The sequence below is a fragment of the Euprymna scolopes genome, chromosome 38 (genome assembly GCF_053919585.1).
Source record: "Euprymna scolopes isolate OS-2025 chromosome 38, ASM5391958v1, whole genome shotgun sequence".
NCBI classification, from domain to species: domain Eukaryota; kingdom Metazoa; phylum Mollusca; class Cephalopoda; order Sepiida; family Sepiolidae; genus Euprymna; species Euprymna scolopes.
Window position 1 is genome coordinate 18,834,012 of NC_136519.1, and position 12,122 is coordinate 18,846,133.

The window sequence follows — 12,122 nt, forward strand, 5'->3', positions numbered from 1 at the left end:
TATTGAATTTTTGACAGCAGAGTGTCGAATGTTTATGTTGAATTTTTGACAGCAGAGTGTCGAATGTTAATATTGAATTTTTGACAGCAGAGTGTTGAATGTTAATATTGAATTTTTGACAGCAGAGTGTCGAATGTTGATGTTGAATTTTTGACAGCAGAGTGTCGAATGTTAATATTGAATTTTTGACAGCAGAGTGTCGAATGTTGATATTGAATTTTTGACAGCAGAGTGTCGAATGTTGATGTTGAATTTTTGACAGCAGATTGTCGAATATTAATATTGAATTTTTGACAGCAGAGTGTCGAATGTTGATATTGAATTTTTGACAGCAGAGTGTCGAATATTAATATTGAATTTTTGACAGCAGAGTGTCGAATATTAATATTGAATTTTTGACAGCAGAGTGTCGAATGTTGATGTTGAATTTTTGACAGCAGAGTGTCGAATGTTAATATTGAATTTTTGACAGCAGAGTGTCGAATGTTAATATTGAATTTTTGACAGCAGAGTGTCGAATGTTGATATTGAATTTTTGACAGCAGATTGTCGAATATTAATATTGAATTTTTGACAGCAGAGTGTCGAATGTTAATATTGAATTTTTGACAGCAGAGTGTCGAATATTAATATTGAATTTTTGACAGCAGATTGTCGAACGTTGATGTTGAATTTTTGACAGCAGAGTAATGAGTGGCGGAGTTGAATTTATTGACATCACAACCAAGAGTAAGACAACACTTGAATGCTTTAATTTACAACATATCCAAAAATTATGGAAAACGATAAGGTAGAAAAATAATTATTCATAAAAGAACTGTTTTGATAAGGGTAAAAACAGTTCCACTAAGGTTACATGCTGGGTCGGACATATTGTATCACATGATAAAGGCTAAAGGGAGGTAACTAAGTTGCAAAACAATGTTTGCAGAAAACAAAAATAGACATAATTTTTGAATTTTTAAAAATTTACTTTTTTAACTGTTTAAATTAAAAAAAATATTTTTTTATAAAAAAAAACTGAATTTGTGAGAAATTGAAAACTTATTACCTCCCTTGTTAATTTTCCAATTCAAATCCATAGATTTTGAAACCAAATCACTAGAGTTTACAAATGTGTTTATTTCATGAATAATGCAACACTCGAAAAGGTATAGAACATTTGCGGCCATTTTTATATGCACAATGGCATGGAAAATCCATTTCTAGCCTTCGTTTTGTCACGGCAAGAGATTCTATCAGAATATTTTGGTGATGGATAAATGTTTTACAGAAAATTGGAATCCTACCATGTTGGCAGACTATTGCTTGAATATAAAAATGGAGGATGACACTCAACACAAGAAGGTTAAGAGGACAAATAAGAGGGAAATTGTTGACAGTGGTTGTAGCTGGACGAGTGTTTGTTGTGAATGTTTTGCAGGATGGGGACCCATAGATTGAAGCTCAATCAAGCAAAGTAAGATATTTTGGCGAAAGACCAGTCCAACATAACAGTGGCTATTAATTATATTAGATCTACATATAGAACTGAAACCCTTCCTAAAAATTGAACAATATTTTAAAACATCTGTAAATCTGTAAATTCGTTTATTCAGAAAAATTTAAATAAAGTCATAAAAAAAATTCTTTTTAGGCGGAGAGGGATCTTTGTAGATATTTCTGTTGAATATTTGAATTCTTATGGATGGGTACAGAACTTCAAAGTAAAAAAAAAAAAAAAAAAAAAAATGAACGAGTCCTGTTTATGTTTGAAAAATTTGTTTTAGGAGGTTCGTTATGAGAAGTTATTTACTACAGCGTTGATTCTATTTTAGACAACATTTCGTCCAGTCTGCCCTTCGGACTTCTTCAGGTAGTATGATGCATTTAATGAAGTATGATGATTCATTTATTTTTCTGTATTTTTATATGATTTGCGGTATTTTAATTTATATTGCTTTGGCTTTTATTTAGAATCAAACTTAATAATAAAAAAAAAAATACAGAAACTTTATGATGTACGTACCCGTCAAGAAATGAAGATGTCACATTCTAAAAATCACATAAATTGATCAAGTAGTTTATTTTATTTTTTTTTTTTTTTACTAAAAAAAAATCAAAATTTACGAATTTTAGCAATTAATAATTTAATAACAAAATCTGGTGGTCGAATTGACTTGCTGCCCTAGAATCTTAACACATTCTTAAACAACATGGTGGCTCCCGCCTCACACATCATAAAATTTGGTTTTTATAGTTAAGAAAAAAACAAAAAAAAATTACTCAATCAATTTGTGATTTTTGGAATATGACGCCTTTTTTCCTTGGCAAGTACATATGTAATAAAGATTTTTTGTGTATATTTTTTTTTTTTTTTTTAATTTTTAAAATTATTTTTTTAAATTTAAAAAAAAATTCTTTTTTTTTTTTTTTTTTTTTAAAATTAAGTTGAATTACTTAGGACCTCTATCAAGAAACTGTTGGTTTTATTACATACCTAAACCTGATAATTTTGTTGTATATTTTTAGATTATTGCATAACTCCTGCAGAGTTAAACGTCAAAAATAATTGTAATGATTTTTACTCGCATGTTAGGTTGTACTAATGGAGATCGGATAACGTTTCTGAATTTCTACCAAAGAAAAAACTAAAATCATCTTTGTTTCTGAATTTTTGAGATGAGGATGGATTATTCATATCATTTGTTTATTTCAGACTACTGTTCTCATCTTGAGTGTTATTTTCACAACCATCTTCAGGTGTATCTTTTGAACTTGGGAATCTGCACAGAATTTCAAATGGAACCCTTTATTTATTTCATGGGGGTAGCATGCTCTCATCCTGTCAGCCATGACTTGATAGAGGTCCTAAGTAATTTGCACTTGTATTTTTCGGTCACCCACACTGAGGATTGAACCTTATATCTTCAGAAGAATGTCACTTTATGACTGAATTTTTCCAAGTACTCTAATCACTGCACCAACAGTTCACAAGTTTGACAAGATACACCCGAAGAAAGAGATTACATCGAAAGAAACGTTAAAATAATCCTAAATTTTAATTTTTTTTAATTAAAAAAACAACAAAAAAACAATCTAAATGCAACAATTTGTAAGAATGTTCATGTCACATTCCATATGATTATGATATAATTATCATAATAAAAATAACATTAACACTAAAATAAAGTCAACGTGATTGTGCCGTATGCACACATATAATTAACAACAATGGTAGAAAAACAATACTGTAAATTTACTATATATAAAGTTAAGTCAATCTCTTTGTTGACTTTTGTCATCGATAGCTTTCTTCCTACAAAATAATTATTTGATTCTGACCCATCAATACTTTTTGGTGGATCATTGCAGTATGTTTTTAAGAACAGTAAAATGTAATTCAATTTAATTCCTTCCAGAAAATACTTTTTCTGGTCCAGAATTATTTTCATATGAATACCATCTTAAAAAAAGATTTAAAAAAAAAAAAAAAAAAAATACAGAGTAATTTCTATTTGTTTGACACAAAAGAAATATGTTAGGGGGAGGGAGAAATAGTTTATAGAAAAAATTGTAAGTAAAATACATTTCCTGGTAGGTGCATCTTATAAACAATAAACCTGAAGAAGTCTGCAGACAAAATGGCCGAAATCTTTAAAAAAAAAAAAAAAAAAAGGAGTGGTGAGTGCTTCTGTATTTATAGACCCGTGATTTCCACAAAGTTGGCTTGGGCTCGTTTGGCAGCTGACAGAAATAACCAAAAAATGAATGTGCTGTTCGTTTTTAGTTGATATGAATCCATGAAAGCTACTTTTTTATATAAATTGGAATAAATAAAAAAATTTTTTATTTTAATCATGCAGGTGAGGGTTAGAGTAGATATGTTTGTAATTTTATTTATTGTATTTTCATATTTTCTCCTGTTTATCATTGTAAATTTTTTCATAGCGGTTTAACGTTTCACAATCAGCCGCTAATGAGAATAATCGGAAGCGGCCAACCACACCGGAGAAACTTTGTGTAAACTACAAGTCGATAAATGCAGAGGTACCAACAAATGTAAATGAAGTTTTTTTAAAAATGTCTCTTGTATATATCTTGTGTTCTTAGCAACATTCACTGGAAGAATGTTGGTATAATCAATTTCACATGTAATAATCATATATTCTAATGAAAAAAAAAATGCAGCAAACCATTATAACATCCTCAAAAGATTTAGAGAAAACAAAATTCTTCTGTTTCCATCATAAGGGTTGCCAACGGAAAATATATAATGCTGTTTATTAGTCACTCAAAAGTGGTCATTGTTATGAAAAAAATTAAACTAAGTTTATTATTTGATATCCAAACAACTAATGCAACATTTTTTAATTTTATTTTTTTTCATTTTTTTGATAGGCTTTCTAAGTAATAAAAAAATAAATAAATAAAATTAATTTATTTTTGATGAATGCGTCCATTAAATCTGCAAGTTAGGAGGAACAAAATTTGATTCAGAGGTTGAGAACAGAACCCACAATGGCCAACTAAGCTTCATCTTGCATTTCTTCATCTTCTAAGACTAGCATTGTCATGACAGAATTTTGAGCAGCATTTTATATAAAGTCCGATCTTTTCTAATAAAACACTGAACAAGCACAACTTGTCCAAAATTTCCTTTGTATTAGAAACAAAAATAAAGAAAAATCTGTATGATGGATGTACCTGTGACAAAACGAAAGTGTCATATTCCAAAAATTACATAAATTTATCAAGTAGTTATTTTTTCATAAAGAAAATCATTTTTAAGTAATAATGGAAATTTGTGGGCGTTACAACATAAATCTTGCGAGTTTGAATTATTGAGTTAACTCCCTTTGTTTTTTATTCTAGATTGTTTTCAAAATGATGGACCACACAGACGCGCATCAGTTATTGACAAAATTTAAATTTGTTATTTAAAAATAAAACTTTTTTTTTTTTTTTTTTTCACGGCTATGTACATCATATAGATTTTTTCTTTAGTTTTGTTTGTTGACGGAATTCTGGATAAGAACCGAGATTTTCAGTTGGCAATCTTTATTGAATCTGAATTGAAAATTGAACAATCATTGGATGGAAGAGGATTGTCATTTTTCTTTTTTTTTTTTTGACTCATAAAGATATACAGATTTGAAGAAGAAAAAATGTATATTTATATAATACTTGTAAACCATATCCATTTTTTTATACATGAGAATAAGTTTTTTTGTAGATACATAATTTTAATGCCAAAATATTTACCTCCTTTAGATTTAAAACGTAAAAATACTTTTAATAGAATTGGCATTATATTAACATGGGCATTGGAAACCATTGTTCACCTGTGGTTCTGGTTAAGATTTCATAGCATGGCCAACAAATTTATCTACAAAACATTCATCTAACAGCAATTTGTCTACACCAGTGGTTTTCAAACGTTTTTTGCAGTCTCCTCCTTCACCGTCGGAGCAAAATGCGAGGACTTTCTCCCTCTTCCAACAAACGCCAGAACAACGGTAATGTTAAATGTCATAAGAATTAGTTGATTCTTCAATCACAAGCAGTTTGAAGAGTATAAAAAACAATTTTAACAAACAAAAATTGTTAACATTTATTTTTCAATCACAAACAACTTGAACTGAACCTGAAATAAATTGTAAAACTAATCGTTAACAGCTGCCCTGCTTAATGAGATGGGTGGGCTTATTGCATTGCAATTAAACTATCAGGATGAAGGTTTATCAGGAGCAATCTCAGATCACCACGCTCCGTTTTAGTGAGTTTGTTTCTTTGTTTGGTGATGAACCTCGACATAGCACTGAATCACTACAATTATCATGCATCTACATAAAGTTGTCGACACATACAATGGAAATACAGCACTTTTGCCAAAATTCCATTTTAGCCTCTCGAATGATATCTTTTGATCATGCAATATCACAACTGATCAGATTTAAAGTTGCGACAACAAATTCACTTTTTTTTTTTTTTTTTTTTTTTAACAAAATTCTGTTTTTCTGTCTGAATGAACACTGGATATGTCTGATGATGCATAAGTTTCCGTTGTCCGTGTTAACATAATGCATTAACGCAATGAAGAAAAACATATTTTATTATGTTCTAAAATGTCCAATTGTTGGTGTTGATACTCCAATCATGATAAACACAGTTTTTATTTTATTTGATGTTTTGCTTGTATTCTAAATGAATTAAAGCAACTTTTTTTTTTTTTTTTTCTTGTATTACAATATTTAGAACTTATTTATGTTTTTGGTCTACCATTGGTCAGAACCTCAAACTATAATACATTTTCTTGGTCTTTTAGGCTAGGATCAAAATGTATCAGTTTTGCCCAGGAGGAAAATTTTTACTTAACCAAACTCTAGTATCAGTTCTACTCTGGGTTAAAAGAGAAGAAATCTTACTTGACTGGAGATGAGAATAGAGGGAGATAGAGAGAAGTATTAAAAGAAAGCTATTACTCATTTTTTTTTTTTTTTTTTTTTTTTTTTACTCTTATATTTTGTTATCTTTGCTGCTGGACAGTGCATAATAATTTCCAAAGATTATGACTATAGGAGTACTCACATTCAAAATTGGACTCTTTTAGAAATAAGGCATTTTTTTTTCTCATGACAGAATAAATAACTACCAAATAATGTGTTTAGTCCACAGATTTTTTACCAGAACTATTTTTGTGTTATTCATAAAATGAAGTATATTGTATTATATTGGTTATCATTATAAAGGATTGTTAAAAAAAAATCAGAAAATTATTTTATAATTCATTTTCGTAACAATTTTTGGAAATATTTAGAAATAAAAAGAAGTGTATATATTGGATGAATTTTTTTGTGTGTGAGTAATTTTTTTTTTTAACAGCTAACAATTTTTATTTACAGTCAACTATCTGTGTTTAAATCTTCATTTTTGTTTTCTTTTTTGTCATGAAATCATTCGAATATGAATCTGTATAGATATTTAATCAATTTTTCCTCTGAAAATATAAAATTTGTATCAGTCGTTTGAAAAAAAAAAAAATGTTTTAAAATTTTTTAGATGAGGATTGATAATTTGTAATATTTGTATTCAGATTACTATTCTCATCTCAGTTATTTTCCCAATGTTTCAAAGTAAACTGATCTTCTTCGAGCGCATCTTTACGAATTCAGTAATCTTTATCTAATTCGTACTCATCTTTTTGAAATCAGGAATATTTGTATCAAACTCGGAACCTATTACAAGATTTGGAACTGAACCCTTTATTTAATCCATAGGTATAGATTGTTCTCGTCCTATCAGCCATTACTTAGTAGCAGTTATCAGTTAAAGGCATTGACTAAAAATCTATTTTAAGTGACAATATTATGTAGGTTGAAGGTTAAATCCTTACTGCAACCGATAACAACTATGAATTACCATGGTTAATACTTTTACTCAGTCATGGCTGATGAAACAAGAACAATCTCCTCCTCTGAATTAAATAAAGGGTTCAGTTCAAAGTTCTGTGTAAGTTTGAAAGAATGCACTGCTTGAAAAAGGTCAGAGGTTACATTGGTCATGACATTGTGATAGTTGTCCAAATAATCCAGATAGTATAACCAGTAATAATCATGTAATATGTTCATTAAAGAACATTTAAACATTGTAATATTTCTATCAAAGAAATATGTAATTTGTATCAAGCCGTTCTTAAAAGAAAGCTAATCGTTATGAAACTTTTTCTGTAAAAAAAAAATGTACACCTCAGATATTTTTCTTTGATATTGTGTTGGAAGAGGTGACGGGACTAAAAATATTTATTTTTTAATTTGAATTATGTTGTATACAAGGTGTTTGATAAATTGGACATATAATTTTGGGATTAAGTTCCATATTTGTAAATAATGAAAGAAATTTCCAACAACCAACATGCCCAGAAACGCTTTGTTTCCGTGTTATAAGCCATTAAAACAGATGCTGATCAGCATTTTTTATTGTAAACTCTTGCTCCCCTTATTTTTTCCTTTAATCTTTGCATTCCATGTGCGATGTTTCAGACAAAGAGGAAAGAATGGCTGTTTTCTGGGTTGCAATCTATTCCATCTCATACTCATTGTTGGCTGGGTTTAACCTTGAAACAATTTTTTTTAATTATTTTTTTTCTGTTCTTAGCTCTTTACATCAAGTGGCTTCGTGTCTTGTCTGGAGTGATTTCTATAAGAAAAAAAAAAAAAAAGCACCTAACACATGCAGTAGTGCATTTCTGTTTTTGCATATGAGATAAATAAACACTATCCTCACAAGTAAAATAAGCCTGGGCCTGGTGTTGCCACATACACCAACAAAACCATGAAAAAACAACAGCAAACAAATATAAAAACCGTGGGTAGAAATTTTGCATGTAGGTACAGAAATGCTTAGCTTCTAAGTTATAAACTATTATAAAAAATGCTGATAAGCATTCAATATTGTAAACAACTTATACATACACTGTTATTTCTATATATATGGGAGTAACATTTCTGCATATGTGATGGGATCACAAGTAAAATAAACTTGAGCTTTGTGTTGCCACCAACAAAACCATGAAAAAATGACGCAAAACAGGTTGGAAAAAAGATCTGAGTGTCATGATTAGCCAGGGCTCGTTTCATAGCCAACACGGAGAACTCTGTCCACATCATGCGAATGTTGGCTCTTGCTATTTCAGGTAATAGAAATTAGATATTATTCTTTTCTTCCATTTTTTTTTTTTTTTTTTTTTTTCCCCCCCCTCACTTTTCATTGTGATGTGTCACAAACTAAATATCAATTAAATCAACGCAGTAACATTTGCCTCCACCCAGCATCCATTACTTTTACCTCGTCATCAACATCATCATCTGTCTCATGGTCTGGATGATTGTTGGGATACAAAGATAATGACTTCATAACCAGATTTCTCTAACCCTCCTGATCTTCTGCCTTTCCGAGAAAGATATTTAACATTAGCTCTGTCTACTCTTGGATGTTGTCCTCCCATCTCTTCCTTTGTTTGCCCCCCTTTCTTTTCCCCTGTACCCTTGCAGGATTGTCTTCTTGAGATCTGATGATTATGTGACATGGTTGTACCATTTTTTTTTTTTTTAATTTTTTTTACTCTTTTCAACAATGATTTGCATATGACCCAATTTCTTGCATGATCAGCAAGAGCTCATTTGATAGTTCAGCGTGGGGGAACCTGATCGGCATCCTGCAAATGTTGGCCCTTATTTAAGATAATAGAATACAGTTGACCAAGTATGATCTTCACAAACCAAAGGTCAGAGAGAAAGAAATGGACCAAAACTGTAACCCGACTAGTAATGGAATGTTATTACAAAAGCAACCTCCACACAAATTTTCACATATAGAACATAATCCCGAAGTTATGCAAATGATTTTCCAAAACATCCTAAATGACAATTTTTATCTAAAAAATATTGTAAATTTTATATTAAGATGTTCTAAAATGAAAACGTTATAAAAAGATCCAAAATAATTACAAAATGACATAAAATAATGTAAATTGTCATAAAAACATTAGTTATAAAAAAAAAATTTCATTAAAAAATATTACATTTAAACATGTAAGTATAATAATTTATAGGCGTTCGATAAAATCTAGACGCACAGATACTACACTCTAATCATAGCCAAAAAATGTCTTGACGCACAGGGTAATTGAATACTTTTTATTCAAAAGAAAAATCAATAATTTTAACTGAACAATTAATGAGTTCTTTTTTTATTTTTAATTGGATTAGAAGATGAAATCATATGGTTTGTTCCTTTACCAGACTAGCCCACGCTACACCACCAGATGAAACTGGCCCACGCTACACCACCAGATGAAACTGGCCCACGCTACACCACCAGATGAAACTGGCCCACGTTATACCGCCAGATGAAACTGGCCCATGCTATGCTGTTAGATAAAACTAGCTCATGCTACATCGCCAGATGAAACTAGCTCACACCACACCACCAGATGAAACTGGCCCACATTATACCGCCAGATGAAACTGGCCCATGCTATGCTGTTAGATAAAACTGGCTCGTGCTACACCGCCAGATGAAACTAGCTCATGCTACACCGCCAGATGAAACTGGCCCACGCTACACCACCAGATGAAACTGGCCCACATTATACTGCCAGATGAAACTGGCCCATGCTACACCGCCAGATGAAACTAGCTCATGCTACACCGCCAGATGAAACTGGCCCACGCTACACCACCAGATGAAACTGGCCCACATTATACTGCCAGATGAAACTAGCTCGTGCTACACCGCCAGATGAAACTAGCTCATGCTACACCGCCAGATGAAACTGGCCCACGCTACACCACCAGATGAAACTGGCCCACATTATACTGCCAGATGAAACTAGCTCGTGCTACACCGCCAGATGAAACTAGCTCACACCACACCGCCAGATGAAACTGACTGACGCTACACCACCAGATGAAACTGGCCCATGCTATGCTGTTAGATAAAACTGGCTCATGCTACATCGCCAGATGAAACTGCCACATGCTACACCACAGAGTAAAACTGGCTGACATTTTGCTGCCAGATGCAACCGCCCCACGATACACTGCCAGACGCAACTGGCCCAAGCTACACCATCAGACGCAACTGGGCCACAATACATTGATTTAATTTTCTAGGGGATGTTAAAGGAAATAGTATACAATGACAGATCCAATATATTTGACTCAAGGAATAAGGAATGAATGTGCCAAAATGGAAGGCAACGTGGATTTCTAGATTCATGAAAGTTTACATCGTGGATGTTCTTGGAATAAAACCTGTTTTTTTACTTAAATGTTCAGACTTTATGGACACTCTGTTACTAAGTTTCCGTTTACTTGCCTCCCCATGAGAACAAAGTTGGATACAAGGTGGTTTTTAACCCTTTCGACCTTGACCCAGTTAAGCAATAATTAGCCAAAAAGACGATAGGCGATTAGCAAAATTATTTGATAACAGGATAAAAATTACAACCAGAGCAGTAGCAGAAACTCTCCATAAAGCAAGCGGAGAGCAGAAGATATTGTGTTTTGAGAGAAACAGCTTACCTTGTAGGCTTATATATGATGTGATGTTTTTTTAACTGTTTTCACTTGTGAAGTAATCCATTTTGGCTTCCAATCAATTTCGGTTATCAAGAGAGAAAACTGACCATTTCAGGGCCTTCCTCCTCTTAGTTTATTTTCTTGAAGACATTTATGTAATCGTATTTATTGTTTTTATTTTTTTTCTAAGGATATTTGATTTCATTTAATGTATTATTATTAGGCTGAAATAACATCAGTTGTCTTTTTAGCTATGTTTCTAAGGCCGGTATATTGGCCGTGTAGGGTTGAAAAGGTTAATGTGGAAAAATTCAGCCTTCTTGAAAGGGACTCGCTGAATTAGGACAAAATGAAAATTGCTTCAGTCTAAAAGGAGTTTTGCTTCACTAATCGAGGATAAGAAAGATGAAATATGTTATAAAAATAGATGTAACACTGCTCGTAACCAATTTCAGTGAAAAAAAATGTATATAGCAGATATTTTTATTTTGATATTGGATGATTCTGGGTCATCTTTTTAATTTGATGTTACATATAAAAAAAAAATTTTCTTTTCAGAAAATTATCTTAAATACAATTTAAGTATTATAAAGCATTTTCAATAAAAAATAATTCACATTTAAAGAAACTTACATCAAATAATACAAGTTGCATTTTATCATTCTAAAAAAAAGAAAGAAAATAACCTATAATTATTATAAAATTAAAAATTATTACACAACTGACCTCTAAAAACGTTTCATTTTATAAGATTTTCTCATTGTGTTCCCATACATTTTTTTTATGAATTTACATTAAAATATATATTCTTCAAATAATGAATAAAGAAAAATTTTGCATATTTTTACTTTTTATCTGGCAATTTTCCTGTTTGAAATTTCAAAGAATTTTTAAAGTTGTAGGACTATCTGTGCAAATCATTTTTATTTTTACAAATAAGCATTTTTTTTCTCTCAATATTGTAGGTTAAAAACTAATTGTGAACAAGAAATTCACTGGTCACATACAAATTTGGAGCATTCAAGCAATTTTTTTTTCATGCCATATGACATACTTATT